General features: G+C 41.8%; 2 non-coding genes and 1 pseudogene across 4 annotated transcripts in view; all 3 read right to left on the bottom strand.

Moving 5' to 3' along the window:
* Positions 1-3,861: 3,861 nt before the first annotated feature.
* LOC109455926 (uncharacterized) overlaps positions 3,862-14,492 on the bottom strand; it is a 248,987-nt gene continuing 238,356 nt past the window's right edge. For all 3 annotated transcript variants that reach the window (XR_012493412.1, XR_012493410.1, XR_012493413.1), the window contains 2 exons: positions 11,539-11,689; positions 3,862-4,021 (listed from right to left, as the gene is read on the bottom strand). This is a non-coding gene — a transcript (uncharacterized LOC109455926). The remainder of the gene's footprint in view (positions 4,022-11,538; positions 11,690-14,492) is intronic.
* Positions 10,448-11,027, bottom strand: LOC109455918 (protein C10; annotated as a pseudogene).
* Positions 10,914-10,976, bottom strand: LOC141569778 (U7 small nuclear RNA). Its single transcript, XR_012493574.1, has one exon. It is a non-coding gene; the product is annotated as a U7 small nuclear RNA (small nuclear RNA).

Below are 14,492 nucleotides of genomic sequence, written 5' to 3'. Positions count from 1 at the left end.
CTTATATCTGTTTCCTTGGAAACATTTATGAAAATTTACTAAAACAAGATTGGAAAAAAAAAAAAGATTACTCAGTTAAACTGAGGGCCTAGGCCCTGGATCAAAAATCTGATTGAGGATGGTAGTATCCTTCTCATCTAAGCCTGTTTTTGAAATGGCATCAAAATAGCCACCATTAATTAGGAAAGGGAGAAGCATGGGAACAAGGAGGTAAATACATAAAGCAGACTTTACTATCTCTAGGAAAGAACTTTGGATGTGTTTACCACACATGGAACTACCTAGAAGCAAGTAAATCAGAGGCCTACTAAGGTTTTGAGAGAACTGAAATGCCAAAGAAACCAAGAGCCTGGTTGGAAAAAGCTGCGACGTTGAAAACAGCCCTTGGGCAGGAAGTGATCTTGGACAGCTCACAGTCTGCAATCGCCATCCTTATCTCTCTGACTGTTTCCATCTGCCCCCCCCCCCCCCCCCCCCGTTCCAAGCAGCCTTACCATTCCTTCAACACTGTAGGTATATTCCCACCTCAGACCCTTGGCCTTTGCTGTTTCCCCTGCCTAAAAAAAATGTTCAGATATTCACATGGCAAAGTACACCATGGATCCCAGCCCCAGGTATATTTAGGGGTAACTGACAGAAACTGTCTAGCTTTCTTCCTGTAGCTGCCACTCCCACAGGCACCAGGTCCACTGTTGGTGGCATAAAACAGAAGCTAGGTGTGTAACCTCGCTACTCTGCCACCTGGTTATAAAGGACCTCAGGGCCCCATAAAATGCACCTAATTGTCTGCAGGAGTTGCTAAGGGATATCACCTCTGCTTAGGAACAAGTCAACTCCACGTGACTGGTCTCAGCGGGGTACCACAGACACTGCTGCCACTCTGAAGCCTCCCCAAGGGGTTGGTGTCTCCTTCTGGATTACAGTATTCTGCCCTGGTGACCCCGGGGACAGTAGGATGCAGAAGGTGCCTGGTGGTTTGTGGGGTGGTTCGGGTGAAGAGCTCTCTCCTCCCTGTACTGGGTTCTGCTAAAGGAACCCAAAGCAGTGCCAGATGAGAAATGCAGGCTAATGCAACTCCCGTGAGTCCTGTAGTAGGAAGGGCATTGATACCCTCCTAGTACACCTGTCTTTTGGATGTTTTGAGACCCAGTTTCCAATCTGTGGAGGGCAGGTTTCAACACATTGACAAGCAATTCTCAAACACCACTGGAGTGTCTGAGAATTTGACTCCACTCAATTCAATTCTGATACTACCTGGAGAGAGCATCAAATTCCACAGGTTAAGGTCACTGTCCTACACAACTGCTCCTTCTCCCCACTTCAGATGCCAATCACAAGCCCAGACTGTCACCTGTGCTTCTGACCAACCGGGTATAGATTGGAGGTTCCAACAACTCCCTTACCAGCAAATCAGTTCAGACACCAGTCGCAAGTCCAAGATGTTACCTGTACTTCTGACAGAATGGTTAGCTGCCAGGGACCCCGCCTTGGGTTCACTTAATTTGCTAGAGTGGCTCACAGAACTCAAAGAAACATTTTACTTATTAGATCACAGGTTTATTATAAAAGAATATGACTCAGGAACAGCCAGATGGAAGAGATGCACAGAGCAAGGTGTGGGGAAGGGGCAAGGAGCTTCCATGCCCTCTCCACGAGGGCCACTGTTCCCAAATCCCCACGTGCTCACCAACACAGAAGCTCTCCAAACCCTGTCCTTTCGAGGCTTCATAACAGAGGCGGAATTAACTCATTGGCCATTGGTGACTGATTCCATCTACAGCCCCTCTCCCCACCCCAGGTCAGGGCAGTGGGATTGAAAATGCCAACCCCAGGCAACCAGCCCCCACCCTTAGGGACAGCTCAAGTCACCTCATTAACATAACAAAAGACATCTCTGTTGCTGTCTTTTAGGACATTCCAAGGGTTTTAGGAGTTCTGTGCCAGAAACAGGGATAAAGACCAAATATATATTTCTTATTATAAATCACAATACCACAATCCACCCCCGGTCTTGGAACACTGACCCCTAATAGCAAAAACAATCATAAAAGTCAAAAGATACTGGCACATAACTAGAATCTCATTCAGTCATTAATAACTATCCAGTCCAGCATCATATCATATGAAAATGTCTCCCAGGGCGAGGCCACTCAAGTTTGCAGGCTTCCATTTGATCTTGTCAGGTTCCAAAAGCAGGTGGTCTCAGCAAACACATAGCTTAACTTTTTCAGGCATCTGGTATAATCGAGTTAAAAGACAACACCATCTCTCACTGAGCCTCTTTTGATATGTTCATGTAATATTAGATTTCTCCCATTATGTACCCCATTTATTCATCCCTTACCCTCAGCTACTACTTTTTCCTTCTCTCCATTTATACCCCATGTGTGCTGGTTTAGATTGCAGGCAGCAGTGCTAGCCTAGCAAGTGCCTCCCTCTCAGTCCACTTCTATTCAGAGAAAGAAAGGTCACACAGGTGCAGAATTAGTGGACTATCTTTACCATCAAGCAATATAGTAACTGCATTCACTGTTAATCCTAATTTTGTCAGAAGGAGTGAGGGCACATCCTGCCCCATCAGGCTCTTAGGAATTCTGACATAAAGGTGAAAAACAGTCACAGTTTCTGCTTAGGAATCATCCCTGTTTTCAGTCCTTGTAGTTGCAGCCTTTGTCCTGCTACCACTTCATCAAGTCGGGGGGAAATTTGATGTGATGAGGGGAAGAAAGAATACCAGCATGTCTCCTGTCTAGAAGAAACGCTGTTTCAGCCCCACTCATGTTCATGTTGAGTGTGAGCATACACTCATGAAGGCGTGTAAGCCAGCCCTTCATGCTTTATCTCCGTTTTAGACACCCACTGTTCTATTTCCCCATTCCAATTCTCTATCAAGCTATTACTCAGAGGAGACTATCGCTGCCCATTGTTGGACATTATGGGCTGCAAAGTGTATTCCTTAGTGTGAAGAAATGATGGTAGCCGTCCAAATTGGTGCAGTACCTTCTGTTCAGGTCTTTTATAGCTCTCAGAGCATTTGCATTTACCACTGGCTAAGCAAAGCCCAGTCTAGGGTCCGTGTCTATTCCTGGCAGGATCCATTTGTAGCCCCTCCCCACGGCTACCAGCATCAGTCTAACTTGCCAGCTATGTTCTGGGCCTTCCCCCAGGGAGTCTGCCACACAGCCATCTGCACTCTCCGTCTTTCTTGTTGGCAGACAGCTGTTACTGGCATTTTGTGCCTCAGAGGGTGCAAGAGGACAGTGTCTACATTCAGCCCATCTCTGCATTGCTGCAGACCCCCATGTCTGCTTATTTCACGGACCCAGGTGGCCATCTCAAGGGAGCACCTAGGTATATCTGGTTGTCGATTCCAGTTCTTCTAATGGGCGTCGCCATGTCCTACTGTGTTTCCCCGAAAATAAGACCTAGCCAGACAATCAGCTCTAATGCGTCTTTTGGAGCAAAAATTAATATAAGATCCGGTCTTATTTTACTATAAGACCGGGTCTAATATAAGATAAGATAAGATAAGATAAGATAAGATAAGATAAGATAAGATAAGACCCGGTCTTATATTAATTTTTGCTCCAAAAGACTCATTAGAGCTGATTGTCCGGCTAGGTCTTATTTTCGGGGAAACATGGAACTTTAATGCACCCTTCAAATTTCCATGGGGCTACCCCTTTAATAGGCCAGGTTTCCACTGCCCTCCTGCCTGACCATAGGGCCAGGCCATTGGCCACTGCCCAAGAGTCAGTAAAAACACAAACATAGGGACTTTTACCACTGTTCAATCTTTTTGTCACTGCTGGGGAAAAGCATGCAATTCAGACCACCAGGCTAATCTGTTTTTACCTTCTTCAATCAGTGGTGGCCTTCTACACCGGATGATGTCCATTCACCTTGGAACTGCTGTCCACAAACCAAGCAGCATATGGTCAGTCAGTCAAGATCCATTTATAGGGCACTGTCCACGTGACAATAGAATCCAGCAGCTCCTCACACAGCTCCAGGGCCAGTCCTAGGGGAAAAGAGGCTCCCTGCTCATATCTCCTTGCATTCTCTCAATAACAAGATCCTCTAAAAACCATTTCCACATTATTATGGAACTCTTCTGGACACTGCCATCCCCATTAGGGCACTTCTCCAACTTCATCCGAGACATTATGGCTATTCCAGATTTTTAAGATCACTTTACGTCCTTCAGATTTTAAGATCACTTTACGTCCTTCAGGTAGCTTCAATTAGTAATGTTCATTAACAAGGTAGTAGTAAACACCCCTCCAAAGGACCAGCAGTCATCGCTGGGAGGCGCTCACAGGCTCTTACCATCACGCCCGGGCCAGGCCCCGCGTCAGGCTAGTGCACAGGCAATGGCCCTACCACACTCCAGCTTCTGTCCTGCACCTGTATGGGCGCAGGCAATCTTACTGGTTCACATTTAGCATGTCCAGTTAATACTGCTTGAAGGGTGGATTTACATGCCTATTTTACACTGTTAGGTAGGGGAAACATTCCCCAGTCAGATAAAATGTCCCTCCCCATAATACAATTAGATTTCAATACAATTAGATTTAAGAAGATGCATTTCCCAATATATGTAAATGTTGAAACATTATGTTGTACACCTGCAACTAATATAATGTTGTATGTCAATTAAACCTCAATTTAAAAAAAAAATGCAACCGCGGTGGCCGGATGGCTGTTGGTTAGAGCTCGAGCTCTGAACAGCGTTGCCGGTTCGATTCCCCCATGGGCCAGTGAGCTGCACCCTCCACAACTAGATTGAAAACAATGAGCTGCCGCTGAGCTCCCAGCGGGGCTGTTGGTTAGAGCGCCAGCTCTCAATAACAGGGTTGCCAGGATGGTGGGCTGCGCCCCCTGCAACTAAGGTTGAAAACGGTGACTGGACTTGGGGCTGGGCTGTGTCCTCCACAACTAGATTGAAGGACAACTTGGAGCTGATGGGCCCTGGAAGCACACTGTTCCCCAATATTCCCTAATAACATTTTTTTTAATTTAAAAAAATAAAAAACAAACAAAAAAACAAAAATGCAACCACTTCACATAAAGCCTGTTCAAACACATCCCAATTTTCCTGCAAACCTGTACCTTATTTCCACCAACCTTCACCTTCTTAACTGTAATCTCATTTAAGCCTTCATCAATAGGTTTTGATTGTACAATACTAGGTATGGGAAGTGTTCCTAAACCAGACATAATATCCATTCCCATAAAATATTCAGATAAAGATGAAACAATTTCTTTACATCATACTTGCTTAGACTTTCCTATCAACCATTAAATTTTTACATTCAATTCAGTTGGAGCACAAGTAAGGGCTTCACCAATATGGGTTTTGGTGCACAGTTTGTAGGATTCTCATATCAAGAAGCCCTGGTAACATCACTTCTCCCCCCCCTCCCCCCGCCCCCGACCATTCATTTCCCCCACTCTTGTGTAAAAGGCTGTGGGTCCTCAGTAAGGGTTGAGCCAAGGGAACTTGGCCCTTTTGTCAATCTTTATCTTGATTAATACACCTAACTGCTGCCCCAAGTGATTGCTGCTTAGGATTTTCACTGCAATTTTTTCCTGCCAACTTTTTAAATTTCTCCATATTGGGATAAATAGAGCAGCCTTAATTAGGGCCCTTTAATATTGGGGGACCAACAGGGGCCCCTTTGGCCCAGCCAACATTAGGTAGTGCTGTTATTAAAACCTTTGTTTTAACCCATCAGCGTCCATTTCATTCATCCCATTTCTTAATAACCACCTAAAGATTTCCATTCTCCTTTTTCTGCTTCGTTTGGCCTCTATCAATATTCGCTTTATTCACCTTTATTTCCTCCTTTTAAAAATTTCCACCTAGTCGGGAAGAGCCCTCAGACTCCCCCCCAGCCTCTACCCATTCTCTTGTTAATTAACCTACCGTTTCTATTAGCATCTATAAGACCCATGAGGAGAAGCAGAGACAGTAAATTCCTTAAGGCTTCCCCCAAACTGTTTTTCGATTTCACAACATAAGGTTAATATGGGTGCCCAAGTGAAAGGGGTCCCCTTCACCACAGCATTTTTTGTGACCTGGATAACGGGCATGAATAACCGGGTCATCATAAAGCCAGTCCCACACAGCTTGCAGATGAAGTGCAGCAGCTGCTTCAACTGGGGTGTTGGACTCGGCCTCTATAGGGGGTGTTGGGCAGTCCCGTCTCCGGGCACACAGATACTACTGTGGCTTTTATCGAGTCCACATGCTGGCTGTGTACCCCAGGAAGTAACTTCCTGTGTGCCTGAATCACACATAGCCATCTCTGATTGTTCCAAAGTGAGCTGTGGGTCCTGTATCTACCCAAACATGCTCTCCCACTCAGCAGCATTCAAACCAAAGACACAGCCCTCAAATTAGTTATTCTCACATTCCATTTCGTATGTAAATGTTTCTCCGGAAGCCATAATACCCCGATCTACAAAACAAACAACTTTCACACTATATACCGCCTCCCCCACCCTGTTTCCAAGTTTCTTGGTTTCGCCCTTCCCCCACGTTGATTTTTACCTTGTGGGGCGGCTTTGAGGCCAGTGGCCCGGAACTCTGACTCAGTAAAATCTGAGCGTGGCCTAGTCTAGCATCAAAGTTCGACACAGCATTCTCTTTACTTTCAGTTCAGCTATTACAGATAGCAATAACCAAAGCATTGAATATTTTGCCTTTTTCTTATTAGTTTGCATTTCCATATACACCCAGTGAACCAGCACCCTGGGAGTTGGAACCATCTTTAGTAACTGATTTCAGTACAGCTGCTGCTTCATACCGATGACCACGCGGCCACCCAGGAATCAAAGGTTCTTCATCCCACATCCATTCATTCTTTCTCTCCCTAAACCACATGTTTTGGTGAGCCAGGGCCATTCTATGCAAATCCTACTTCACTGCCACAAACTCTTGGGTTCCTGGAACCCAATTCCAAAGTGCGTGGGAGATGGGGAGGCTTCCCACGCAATACCCAGCAATTCTCAGATACCAGCAGGATGTCCAAGGATTCAACTCAATTCTGACACTATCTACCTGGATATTGCATCAGATCCCACAGGTTAAGGGTTGAGTCCTACACGAGTGCCCCTACCTCCCACCCCCATTTCGGACCCCAGTCACAAGTCCTGGCTGTTAGGCTTGCTTCCGAATGACTGACTAAATTCTAGCAACCCCCTCCTCAGGTTTGATTAGTTTGCAAGAGAGACTCACAGAGAAACATTTACTTACTAGATCACCGGTTTATTATAAAAGGATATGACTCAGGAACACCCAGATGGAAGAGATGCTTAGGGCCAGGTGCTCGGAAGGGATGAGGAGCTTCCATGCCCTCTTAAGTCGCGCCACTCTCCCCAACTCTCCACGTGTTTACCAACCTGGAAGCTTTCCGAACCCTTGGGTTTTTATAGAGGCTTCATTACATAGGCATGATTGATTAACTCATTGGCCATTGGTGACTGATTGAACCTCCAGCCCCTCACCTCTCCCCAGAGGTTAAGGGGGTGGGACTGAAAGCTCCAACCTTCTAGTCACCAAGTTGACTTCACTGGGAAGGAGTCTGAATCCTTAGGTGTACTTCCAAAAGTTGCCTCATTAACATAACAAAAGACACATTTGTTGCTCTGTAACTTAGGAAATTCCAACAGTTTTAGGAGCACTGTGCTAGAACCAGAAGACCAAACATACAGATGGTGCCAAAAAAAAATGTTTATACATTTTAAGAAAGGAAAAAACTGCATTAAAATTGTAATACTCAACATATACCGATAACAAAAGACTACAAGTCATATGTATAAATTTTTTTGGCACCCTTTTTTGGCCTTATTACAGTATCGCAGCTTGTAAATTGGAGGTACATTTGGAAAAATATTTTTAACATCTAATGCCAGTTTCAAAATATGCATTATCTTAGCCTCAGCAATCAGAGAAGACAAATAAAAGATACCCAAATTGGAAAGGAAGAAGTAAAACTCATTATTTGCAGACGACATGATACTATATATACAAAACCCTAAAGACTCCTCCAAAAAACTATTAGAACTAATAAATGAGTTCAGTAAAGTTGCAAGATACAGAAAACAATCCCATTTACAATTGCATCAAAAAGTATAAGATACCTAGGAATAAATTTAACCAAAGAAGTAAAAGACCTGTACTCTGAAAACTATAAGACACTGAAAAAAGAAATTGAACAAGATACAAATAAATGGAAGAATACACCTTGCTCATGATTGGAAGGATTAATATCGTTAAAATGTCCTTACTACCTAAAGTAATACACAGATTCAATGCAATCCCTATAAAAATACCAATGGCATTCTTTTCAGAATTAGAACAACTAATCCTAAAATTTATATGGAACTACAAAAGACCCAGAATAGTCAAAGAAACCTTGAGAAATAACAAAGTGAGAGGTATCATGCTCCCTGGTATCAAACTATAACTACAAAGCTACAATAATCAAAATACTATGGTACTGGCATGAAAAAAGATATATATAGATCAATGGAACAGAATAGAGAGCCCAGAAATAAATCCTCACTTATATGGTCAGCTAATATATGACAAAAGGAGGCAAGGAGATATATACAATGAGGTAAAGACAGTCTCTTCAAAAAGTGGTAGTGGCAGAACTGGACAGATACATGCAAAAAAATGAAATTGGACCATGTTCTCACACCATATAAAAAAATAAACTCAAATGGATTAAAGACTTAAATGTTAGCACTAAAACCATAAAACTCGTAGAAGAAAACACAGACAGTAAACTCTTTGACATCACTCTTAGCAATGTCTTTTTTGATATGTCTCCTCGAGAAAGGGAAACAAAAGAAAAAATAAACAAATGGGACTACATCAAATTAAAAAGTTTTTGCACAGCAAAGGAAACCATCAATAAAACTGAAAGACAGCCCATTAAATGGGAGAAAATATTCGCCAACGATAATCTGATAAGGGGTTAATATCCAAAATATGTAAAATAAACTCATACAACTTAACACCAAAAAACCCCAAATAATCCAATTAAAAAATGGGCAGAGGACCTGAATAGACATTTCTCCCAAGAGGACATACAGATGACCTATAGATATGAAAAGATGCTCAACATCACTAATCATCAGGGGAATTGCAAATTAAAACCACCATGAAATATCACCTCACACCTGTCAGAATGGCTATCATAATAAATCAACAAATAAATGCTGGTGAGGATGGGGAGAAAAGGGAACCCTCATACACTGTTGTTGGGATTGTAAACTGATGTCGCCACTATGGAAAACAGTATGGACATTTCTCAAAAAATTAAAAATAGACCTGCCATACGATCCAGCAATTCGACTTCTGGGTATTTATCTGAAGAAAACAAAAGCAATAATTTGAAAAGTATGTGCACCCCAATGTTCATTGTGGCATTATTTACAATAGCCAAGATATGGAAGCAACTTAGGTGTCCATCGATGGATGAATGGATAAAGAAGATGTAGTAGACATGTACAATGGAATATTATTCACCAATAAAAAGAATGAAATCTTGCTATTTGCAACAACAACGATGAACCTAGAGGGTATTATGCCACGTGAAGTAAGTCAGACATAACAAGACAAGTACTGTTTGATCTCTTACATGTGGGATCTAAACAAAACAAAATAAATGAATAAACAAAACAGGAACAAACTCATAAATATAGAGAACAAGCTAATGGTTACCAAAGGGGAATAGGAAAAAAAATTAAAAACTAAACATAACTGTTATTCACCTCAGCAACATTTGAATAATAAATAACAAATAAATAAATAAAATATGCTTTCTCTCTGACCCAGCATTTCTACTACTCTGTACCTACCCTAAAGAAACACTCCTAAATAGGCACAAAGACACAGGAACATGGATATTAATCACAGAATTTTGTTAACCGTGAACATAGGGCAATAGTGAAATAAACAATGGCACATGCATACTAGGGATTATTACGCAGCAGTTTAAAAAATGAGGTGGATTTATGTCATAATATGGAATGACTTCCAAGATAAACTGTTTAGTGAATAAAACAAGTTGTAAAAAAAAAAAATATATATATATATATATATATATATATACACACACACATATATAAATAAATAAAAACAAAAAAACCTACAAAATGCCATACATGTTTTAGTAAGCATATACGTAGAAAAGCCCATGTATATGATAACTGATAACAGTGGTTGCCTCTGGTAAGGAAGAGAAGGGAATCAGGATTGGGGATGGAGATTGAGAGGACTTAAACCATCTGCTTAATAACTAAGTGTCTTTCAAGGACAATGACCGTGTGATTCGAAATTTATTTATTTTTTTAAGTCACAGGCATGTTTATTATTCTCTTGGCCACCAAGGTCTTTCCTTCCTGGGCAGTGTCACAGGGAGGCGAACCCTCAGGAGGCGACCACGCTGCCACCTGAAGCAGGCCCTTGGGGAAGCAGTGTTATGGGCGGCAGGAACAGCGCCTTCAGCTTGCCTGGCAGGCTGCCAATCTCGTGACCCTGGGCTTCCTAAGACTTGACCCAGAAGGCAAACTTAAGGACACCTTCACCATCTCAGCTGAAGCCCCAGGATTTGATAACCTCCTGCTGAATCCGCACGGCCACGGGCAGCACGAACCGCAGCATCTTGCCCATGTCGTTGCCCGTGTTTTCCCGAGCCTCCTCCGTGCACATGGCGTTCTCCTGGGCCAAGAACACCTGTATCACCTCAGCCAGAACCACCTTGGCCTGTTCGAGGTGCAGCTTGGGGCGAGGCAGACGCCAGAGGGCAACTGAAGTTGCACGTGCTGCAGAACACCAAGGAAATGCTCAGGAGCAACAGGACGTCTGCTAGACAGGCACGCTAGGCTGTGTGGTGGGGCGCCTTCCAGTTAGGACGGGAAAACTTACTAGACAAATTCAAAAAGAGCTGTAAGCACTTAGAAATTAATTTTTTATAAAGGGCATTTGGCTGTGTAGCCAATATTGTCATGCCCCCCAACTCCTGCCTTTGTCCCCACTCCCTTATCACTTTAGTGCACACTGGCCCAACTTCCAACTGCTAGCTCGCCATTACTTCGCCTGAGGGCTTTCTCGTATCACTGGAGCCAGCTGTGCGGCTGGAGTCGGCTTTGCCACCTACGTGGAGGACCAGAAATGCCGGGGAGTGAACCCCCGGAAGCAGCCCTCAACCGATGACTGATGGGAATTAGTGTACTTCTCAGTCAGGGTCCAGTCACGAGGCAGAAGCCGCCATTAGCTATTCTAACAGGCAGCATTTCATGTAAAAAAATGTTAGGTAGGCATAAAGTTGTTAAGTAGGTAACTCAAATGGCGAAAAGAGAACGCTAACGTATCATAAAGAGGGTAATCACAAGAAGCTGCTACCACCCCCAGGGCTGGGGTACAAAAGAAAGAGAACTAAATTCTTACAACTTAGAAGCATGGAGAAAGGGCTCCATGGGGCTAAACCCCAGAGCCCCTGAGGAGGGGGCACTGCTCACCTCATGCTGGTGTTTCTGATGGCGGTACGATGAGGCTGGTTCTGTGAATGTTGGATAATGCCAAACCGGATTCAACTGTAGACACAGAAAGGCGCTGTTGGTGCGGGGGGTGGGGAAATGCTCCCGAGGGGATGCGGACAGAAGCAGGAAGCTGCCAGGAAGGAACAGAAAGAACAGTTTGAGTTCCTGGGTCCTCCTCCAGCCTTGCAGTCTCGAGACCCTCTAGCGTCCCCTATAGGCAGAGTGTAACAGGGAGCCGCTGGCAAAGCAGAAATGCGGATGACAGAATCCCTTGCCCAGAATTAAAAGGTAGAGTATAGAAGGGTGAGTCTGGAACTTAATAACTTAATAGCTGAATAACATGCACAAAAATAAAGAGAATAGTTTCATGAGTCCAAGTTTATCTACCACTCAGCTTCAACAGTTATTACTACTTTGGCTTTCTTGTTTCATTTATTCCCCTCCATATTTTTCCCCTGGAGCATTTTAAAACAAATCACATAATTTCATCCATAAATACCTAAGTATCTACAAGGATATGAACTTTAAGAACACAATATCACTATCACATCTAATAAAATTAACACAAATTCCTTAATATAATCTAATGCCCAGTCTGTGTTCAAATTTTCCTGATTGTCTCAAAAATGGCTTTTTACAGTTGGTTTCCTTGAATCGAGACCCAAATAATGTCCAGGTATTGTTTTAATTACTATGTCTCTTTAAGTTTCTTTTAATCTTATAGCTCTTCCTTCCCCCTTCCCTTTCTTTTTTATATCATTAATTCGCCAAGGAAATCACGTCATGTCTTTTAGAATGTGCCATACTCTAAATTTGTCTGGTTGTATCCTGTCAGTATCATTTAACATGTTCCTGTTTCCTCTTTATTTTCTGTAAGCTGGTAGTTACCTCTGGAACCCTGGTTAGATTCAGGTTCAATGCTTTGCAAGGATATTCATAGGGAGTTGTGTACTTCCCATTACACCTCATTGGAAGCCACGATAATAATCTTTTTTAAATTGAAGCATAATTTTTAAATTGAAGTAAGATTATTAAATTGAGGTATACTTTACCTACAATAAAATGCACAAAAATTAAGTGAACAGCTTGATGAATATTTACATAGTATGCAACCATGAAACTTCCACTTAGAGCAAGATTATTAAAGCATTTCCATAACCTAGACCATTCCTTCATGAAATGGTGATTTCCAATTCTGTCATTCTTGCAGAGCTTGAATTATTTTGATGAAGAACTTTCTCATCAATTCTGGATGCTCTGAAATACAATCAGGCCGGATAAATGTTTAACTTTATTTTCTTTCTTTGCCAGTTTTATGATTAATAAATTGGTGTCCTAGCAGCCTCCAAAAAGTGACCATTGAGGTTTTATTTATTTTTAGTATCATTATGAACTCCTAGAGTTTTAAATATTTGAGGTATAAATATACTACTTTGCAGTCATAATGCTTTTTGATGCTCACATTGTCCAATCTTGGGCCAGTGGAAATCCTTAAAAAGTTGGTTCCTTAGGCCTTTAATATGACTCTTGTAGTCCTTAATTTCTAATAAGACAGGATATTCCAGGTTCATCTTTTACATTTCCAGCCTCAGAATTGAAATTAGCCATTTTCTTAAGGAATGCTACGTGTTTGTTTGTTTTAAATTATATTTAGTCACCAAGTTTGGATGCTGGGTATTTATTGTCATTTCTTTTAGGTCTTTTCAGTGCACAGAGCTAGGAAAGACATTTTCAGAGACAGAAAAATAAATTATGAATCAGTACTGCTACTTCCAATCCAAATTAACGATTAAAGGATTTTTACTTAATTTATTTGATTTTGTGTTTATATCTCTTTTTTTCTCATGTATAAAATCTTGGTTCTTAGTAATATTAACATAATGACTTATTTGCTTTATTCTGCTATATACATAGTGTCAGGGTAACACCACCAATGTTATTCCTAATAATTAGACCACTAAATGCCATTTAAAATTTATTTTCAGTTCTTTTTGTCCTTCAGATCCAACCTACTAGGCATATACAATAAAAATTCTGTGTTTGCAAGTCACTTTAAATAATTATTCTCTGTGTAGTTTTGCCACCAACTTGATATAGAATTATTTGAGTTCATTTGTTTCTGTTTTTCTTCGCTTTTTAAAGACTACTTTTCCCCCCTTTATTATATTCAGATTTTAAATTATTTTAAACAATTTTATGGTTCCAATGTGTATTAGTGATCTATTGCTGCATAACAAATTAAACCAAAATTAACAGCTTAAAATAACAAACATTTATTATCTCGTGATTTCTGAGGGTCAGAAATCTGGGATGGCTTAGTTGGGTGGTTCTACCTCACGGTCTCTCCTGAAATGCAGTCAAGATGTCAGCGGGGGCTGCAGCCATCTCAAGGCTTACCTGGAACTGGATGATCTGCTTCTTCCAAGTTGCTTTACCCATGTGGCTATTGGCCGACCTCAGATCCTCACCACATGAGACTACTCAACAGGGCAACTGGCTTCCCCCGAAACAAGTGATCCAAGAGAAAGTAAAACCAAAGCCACACTATCGTTTAGAGCCTAATCTTGGAATTTACATACTAACACTTCTGCCAAAATCTATTGGTCACACAGACCAATTCTGGTCCATTGTCGGTGGGAACTTGACAAGGATAAAAACCAGGAGGGGGACTCTTGAGGGCCATCTTTTACACAAAGCAAAAATATACAAGATGTATTCAGAGAGGTCTAGCTTCCATTTTTGTGCTTTCTACGTTCTCTCTCTCCCCCTTTAGGAAACCACTTTTATTAGTTCTTGCTTTACCTTTCTATTGTTTTGTTTTGAAAAATATCAGAAAATATGTACCTATATTGATATTCCCCAAATATACTCCCTTCTATACAACTTTTTTGCACCTTGCTTTTTTTCCCCCAGGTAAAACCATGTTCAAAAAA

This window comes from Rhinolophus sinicus, chromosome X (assembly GCF_036562045.2).
Source record: "Rhinolophus sinicus isolate RSC01 chromosome X, ASM3656204v1, whole genome shotgun sequence".
Classification (NCBI taxonomy): Eukaryota; Metazoa; Chordata; class Mammalia; order Chiroptera; family Rhinolophidae; genus Rhinolophus; species Rhinolophus sinicus.
The sequence above is the reverse complement of the archived record's forward strand: the minus strand, read 5'-3'. Positions and strand labels throughout refer to the sequence as shown.